At 39.3% G+C, this 6417-nt stretch overlaps 1 non-coding gene across 1 annotated transcript; it reads right to left on the bottom strand.

Annotated features, from left to right (window-relative positions):
* Positions 1-848: 848 nt before the first annotated feature.
* On the bottom strand, positions 849-955 carry LOC126005641 (U6 spliceosomal RNA). Its single transcript, XR_007494684.1, has one exon. It is a non-coding gene; the product is annotated as a U6 spliceosomal RNA (small nuclear RNA).
* Positions 956-6417: the final 5462 nt, after the last annotated feature.

Raw genomic sequence — 6417 nt, 5'->3', positions numbered from 1 at the left:
TCCTCGCCAGCACTGCTTGTTCTCTTTCTTTGTGATGTGCACTAATCTCTGTGGTATATATTATGTTGATAGATTTATGGATGTTAAACCATCCTTGCATTCCTGGGATGAAACCTACTTGATCGTAGTGAATGATTTTCTTGATGAGGCATTGGATCCTATTTTCCAGGATTTTGTTGAAGATCTTTGCATCTGTGTTTATCAGGGATATTGTTCTGTAATTTTCTTTTTTGGCAGAATCTCTGTCTGGTTTTGTTATCAAGGTGACATTGGCTTCATAAAATCTATTTGGAAGTGTTCCCGTTTTTTCAATTTCATGAAAGATCCTGGCCAGGATTGTTAATAGTTCCTCTCGAAAGGTTTGGAAGAATTAATTAGTGAATCCATCTGGGCCTGGGCTTTTGTTTTTGGGCAGATATTTGATTACCATTTTAATTTCCTCAGTAGTGATGGAGGTGTTTAGAAATGCTACATCCTCCTTATTTAACTGTAGAAGGTTATAAGAGTTCAAGAATTTATCCATTTCTTCCAGGTTCTCATGTTTGGTGGCATAGAGTTTGTTAAAGTAGTCTCTGATTACCCTTTGAGTCTCTACAATATCTGTAGTGATCTTCCCCCTTTTCATTTCTAATAAGGGGTATCAAATTTTTCTCTCTCTTTCTTTGCTAGTTTTGCCATTGGTCTATCAATATTGCTTATTTTTTCAAAGAACCAACTTTTGCTTTTGTTGATCTTTTGAATTGTTTTCCTGAGTTTTCACTTCATTGATTTCTGCTCTAAGCTTTGTTATTTCCTTCTGTCTCCCTATTTTTGGTTCCTTTTGTTGATCATTTTCTTTTCTTTTTTTTTTAAATATGGAACGCTTCATGAATTTATGTGTCATCCTTGCGCAGGGGTCATGCTAATCTTCTCTGTATTGTTCCAATTTTAGTATATGTGCTGCCAAAGCAAGCACATTGTTGATCATTTTCTAATTCTATAAGCTGCTTCATTAAATTATTCAGGTATGCCTCTCCTTCCTTCCTGATGTGTGTTTGCAAAGCTATAAATTTTCTTCTCAATAAAACTTTTGCTATGACTCATAGATTCTGATAGTTTGTGTATTCAGATCTATTATCTGTTTTTCACTCACTCGGTCTTTCTTGGTCTTTCTGCTTGGGCACCTCTAGGAGACAGTTTTTGCTGGACCTTTCTTGACCCTCTCAGGAGAGATTCAGGAGACAGAAGAGTAGAGAAAGACATAAAGGCAATAGGGCCCCTCAGCATCTCCCATTTGGTAATCTCACAGCAGGGCAGACCCCTCCCGCCTGCCTTCAGAGACAAAGAATCTACTTTTCTGCTGGGGCAGATCTGGTAGCTGGCTTTCACTCACTCAGTCTTTCTAGGCCTTTCTGCTTGGGCACCTTTAGGAGACAGTTTTTCTGAGCCCTTCTTGGCTTTCTCAGGAGAGTTTCAGGAGACAGAAGAGAAGAGAAATACACAAAGGCCTATTTCTAGAACTTTTAAGCTAGTAGGAGCACTATCCTTCCTTAGAGAAAATGTACATAAAGCACCAGAAAATTCTCAGTGAATAAAGCATCTCCCTTCCAGTGCAAGACCATGAGTTCCATTCCCAGTGCTGTCACATGCAATGTGCATGATCGTAAGATGCCCATGTATCACCACAGAACTGTTATCTCTGCCATACAATAACATGTATTGTATATCAACTAGAAGTTTATTTCTGGTGAACACATGTGGAGCCCCATAATAACTTAGTGAGTGTGTTTGATTGAGACCTACAGGGAGTTAGTTCAGTCCCCAGTATGCAAACACTGGAATGGAAAGTGTGCACCACAGCCAAGTATATGAGCACCACCATCAATCATATGCAACCTTCAGCCATCCTGACAATAAAACAATATCAATAAAGGGGAGGTAAGGAGGAAATGCAAGTACATAAAAAGTATAAACAAAAGTGAAAAAATGATTCCTTGTCCTGATGATTGCTGAGGTAATTCTTCATACTTTCTTCATAGGTGAGTGTTTGGGCACTTCACACCTCTGCTGTTAACTTTGGAGACAAGAGTATAAATTGATTCCAAGTGCAAGTCATCTTATCTAGCTAAAGACACCACATAATAATATTTTAAGTCAATTTTATGTATTATCATATTAATTCTTAATTATTTTGATTAAGTAATTAATCAACTCATTCCTAAAGCAGCCACATGGCTGCTTAAAAGCAAAGAAAAATAAAAATGTATAAAGACAGAGTGGAAGCAAATCTGTGCTTGGTGGTGGTACTGTCTTTCCTAGACAGGTGAGCACAAATAGAAATCTACTCTGCAGGTTATTTGCAGACTTTAATGTTCATGTTTTCCATAGCTTTTCCATGCCATCTGTAGACATGCATATTCTTATCCTGGTACAGAGACAGACACTGATTTATTGTATTGGGAGTTAAGGAGCACATTAGGGTATTAAAACTTCATTCTTCTCTTCCCCATTTATACAACAAAAGCTTGCATAGAAGACATTGTGGGTCATTTAGAAACTCTGGATCCTAGAATTCAAGAGGCAAGTTCAATTCTCATTTCTTCCCCTTATGAGCTGTGTGATGTGGATGGGGAGCCTCTCTTCATCTTCTGTAAAGAGAGAAAAGAACAACCCTAAAGGGATATAGAGACTTTCATATGGGAATAGAAGAAATGCACAACACCTTAACCTAGAAAAGCTTCAGAAATGGCTCTCAGTACTGTGTGGCTACCTAATGCTTGGCCTCTCTCTCTCTCCCTCTCTCTCCTTTTCTCCATCTTTTCCTCTCTCTCTTTCTTTTTAAAGGATGATTGCAGCCACATACTACTGCACCTGCAAGTGTGGAGAATAAATGTAAGTGAAAGTCTGTGAAGCCTAGAACAGAAGGGACTCCATTTTGTGGAACCAAGGCTGTTTACATTTAAGGGCTAAGTTTTATCCCAACAATAATGGCACAGACTTCAAGGCTGTTAAAACCACAATATATCATCCTAGAATATAGCCATAAAAAGACATAATGAAACACCCTACAAACACCCTAGACAACAGCCAATCAACTTAAAGGTCATAATTTTCTGCTGCTAACCCTATCTAACCTGTGACTCCCCAGGGGTTCATCTCCTGTGAGAGGTGTCTCTGATTGGTCAGTTTATAGCTTGTTGGTTGATGAACTGAAACTTTGTTTTGCTTTATTTGAGTTGAGTGTTCTCATCCTTTGACCCCAAACCCTAACAAGTCTTGCCCTTTGGAAGGTGGACAAGAAAAGGCTAACATTTAGGGGACTCTAATCCCCTTCTTATTTGAAGAACCTTAGGCATTTAACACAGTCTCTTAATTTCTTGGACAAATCCTTGATGTATCCAACAGAGAACTAGGGAATATGATCCAGAGTCTTGACCAGACTAATTTCAGCTTTACATATACCAAGGCCAAAGACAACAGATGGTCCTTTCAAACTAAGCCTCCACAAACTGCAGACTGGTGCTGAATGTCTGGGGTCATTGCTTTAATTTCTCCTCTGGGCTACACCAAAAGATTGGATCCCTCTGATGGTCTTAAAGAGATATAATAACCATGTGCGGAGGTCTCTAAAGATGGATTTGGAAGAAACCTCAAGCATCAACCTAGCTTTAATGCAGAACACTTTCTAATGACTTCCCTCTGACCTTAGGATGGAGGCAGCTGTGACTACCTTCTGACTGACATGCATTCTCTCTCTTCTTCCAGAAACCAGTTCTGATGTCTTTGTTGCTTCAACAGATGCTGTTTGTCTATCCTCAGTGTTTGTCTATCTCACCCCACTTCCAACTTTTCCTGGTCAGCTCCACCTAATTCTTTAATTTCAACACATATTCCCTTATCTTTAGTTTCAACTTCAACAACTTCCTTCTTCCCAGAGTACTGACCACTTCCCCTTTCCTAAAAGGATTCACATTAAACTTCCTTTTTTACTCTTTTTTTTTGTTTTGTTTTGTTTTTTTTGTTTTTTGTTTTTTTGGGCCACACCCATTTGAAGCTCAGGGGTTACTCCTGGCTAAGCGCTCTGAAATTGCCCCTGGCTTGAGGGGGGCACCATATGGGACACCGGGGGATTGAACCACGGTCCTTTTTTGGCTAGCGCTTGCAAGGCAGACACCTTACCTCTAGCGCCACCTCACCGGCCCTCCTTTTTTACTCTTAATCTCAGCTGCTGTACTCTAATTTCCAGGGTTATATAGTCTAAATTTAGTTTATTCAAATAGCCTCTCCTTGCCTAGCATTCATCTTGGCACAAACTGAACATTCAACAAACAATTATTATATTGTGTTGTATAATCTGATCTACCTCATGATGTGCAAAAAGAGACCGGGGAGACACAGATAATGGAAAGGATATATTATATGTTTGTTTGCAGTTAAGAATTAGAACCATTCCTCACAAAAACTAGTCTCATGGTTCTTCCCAAGCCACTCTCCCCCTTTCTGATAGTACTTAACTCCCATTCGTCACAATCTCTACACTTGAGACAAAATTGATTCCAGATGCACAACATAGTTTAGTTGACATTGTTTGCCATCAACCTTCCCCCATTCTCTATGAGACTGAATTGCAAAGAGCTATTTCTCAGTCTCTTATGGACATGCTGAGATTCTTATTTGGACATCACACAGCTAAGTACGTCGTTAGAATGTAGGAGCACACACTCCCCCAACTGCTTTGTTCAGTGCCTTAGAAAAGTAAATGTCACATGACAATATCCCTTTTGGGTAACTGTTGAAATGGCCTTCTTTCCCCAGTGAGGAAACATCCCAAATGAGTGTAAGGTTCCCTCCAGTGGTGTCATTTTCAATGAAGCTTGCCTGTGTCATTTGCAGTTAGGGGTTCATTGGTCAGAAGTGTTTTCTAGGGATGCACACAATGAAAAACATTAGAGAGTTACTCAAAGCCGCCAGCTAGCCCAAAAGTTTAATCCACTCTATTATCTGTAATGATGGCTTGCAAGTGCTAAAAGGATGACAAGAAAGTATGAGAATGCCAGTCTTATTCTAGGATATTTGCACTTACAAGAGCCCAAGAATAGAATTAATATAACTATAGTGGTAATAATTTTCTATAGATAATTGAAACCACCTTGCATGTCCTTTAGGCACTACAAGTCTTCAATATGCCCTTATGCTTCCTCTGAAAGCTGCTATAGTGGAATTTTGTCACTGTACTCATGTATTTGGACTGGAGTGAGGAATTCATCACTCTCTTAGCATCATTCCTCAATTGAACAGCTTTAGACATGAAATTGAGAGTCTAGTGACATCCCCCTACAGAAGGCATTGATAGTATAGAAATTCCCAGGTCTACATCCAAAGTCATCATAAATAAATTAGGACTTACAAAAAAAGAAAAAGAAGGTGGTTATAAAGGGCCTTAGATTCACACTTCTCTGTCTGATGAGTTATAGCATGTCATCTGTTCTGGCAACTCTGCCATAGAAAGCAGCAATGTATTATCTGTGATCCAAATTACAGACTTTGATCCCAACTTGCCCGTTAGAAGGGAGAAGTGGGTTTTCATTTTATATTTTATATCTCCAAATGTTTCAGAGTGAAGAGATGAGAAAGTGTTTTGAATCCTTCAGCTCCCTCTTTATCCATCTCTAAATGGAATCCAAGGACTATCTGTGCTTACCTCGCTTTTTATCCAGCCTGCAGTATGACTCATCTGCAAACACAAATTACCTAGCTAAAGTATTCTTGGGAGAAATAATTAGCCACATGCCCCTCCTCCACACACTCTCCCATATCCCTCAGAGGCCCAGATGCCTGACATAAATCATTTAGTCCTGAGCCCTTGCACACACCTTTCCCACTGGATTCCATAATTGGCAAAGTAGTTGCCAACTGGGTTTAAAGTGATTTGAAATTGTTTTCCATTCAGTCTTGCTGATAGCAAAAGGTTTCCCCTTTACCTCAAGCATGAGTTACAGTAACATGATTGAATGTAACCAGTTATTCTGTTCAAGCTGTGATTCTGATACAGTATAGACAATATGAATTCCCCAGAGCTCAGTAAGGCCATCTCAATGGTTCGTTTAAGTCCAATTCAATTAGACTCACTATGGTTCTTAGACTTTCTTAGGTATGTTTGCAGCAGCCCTCAGGGTTGAATGTGAGACTGGTATTCATCTAGGACTTTTAAATTAGGTCTCAGGTGTCATCATTCTAAATGAATTATTACAGTGGTGTGTTCACACTGCTGTAGTGGAAGTTATGTTAGCTTCTTTTCTCAACCATTTTAATCCACTGTGGAACAGAACTTGTCATGTAAGGTCTCTGGCAGAGAATGCCTTTTGCTTGAAACCCAGTTTTTAAAGTAATTGGTCTACTAAGTAAACACTATGATCTGCATTTTTGATGGGTGGGATA

This window comes from Suncus etruscus, chromosome 3 (assembly GCF_024139225.1).
Source record: "Suncus etruscus isolate mSunEtr1 chromosome 3, mSunEtr1.pri.cur, whole genome shotgun sequence".
NCBI lineage: Eukaryota > Metazoa > Chordata > Mammalia > Eulipotyphla > Soricidae > Suncus > Suncus etruscus.
Note: the sequence above shows the minus strand (reverse complement) of the source record. Positions and strands in the feature narration are given on the sequence as shown.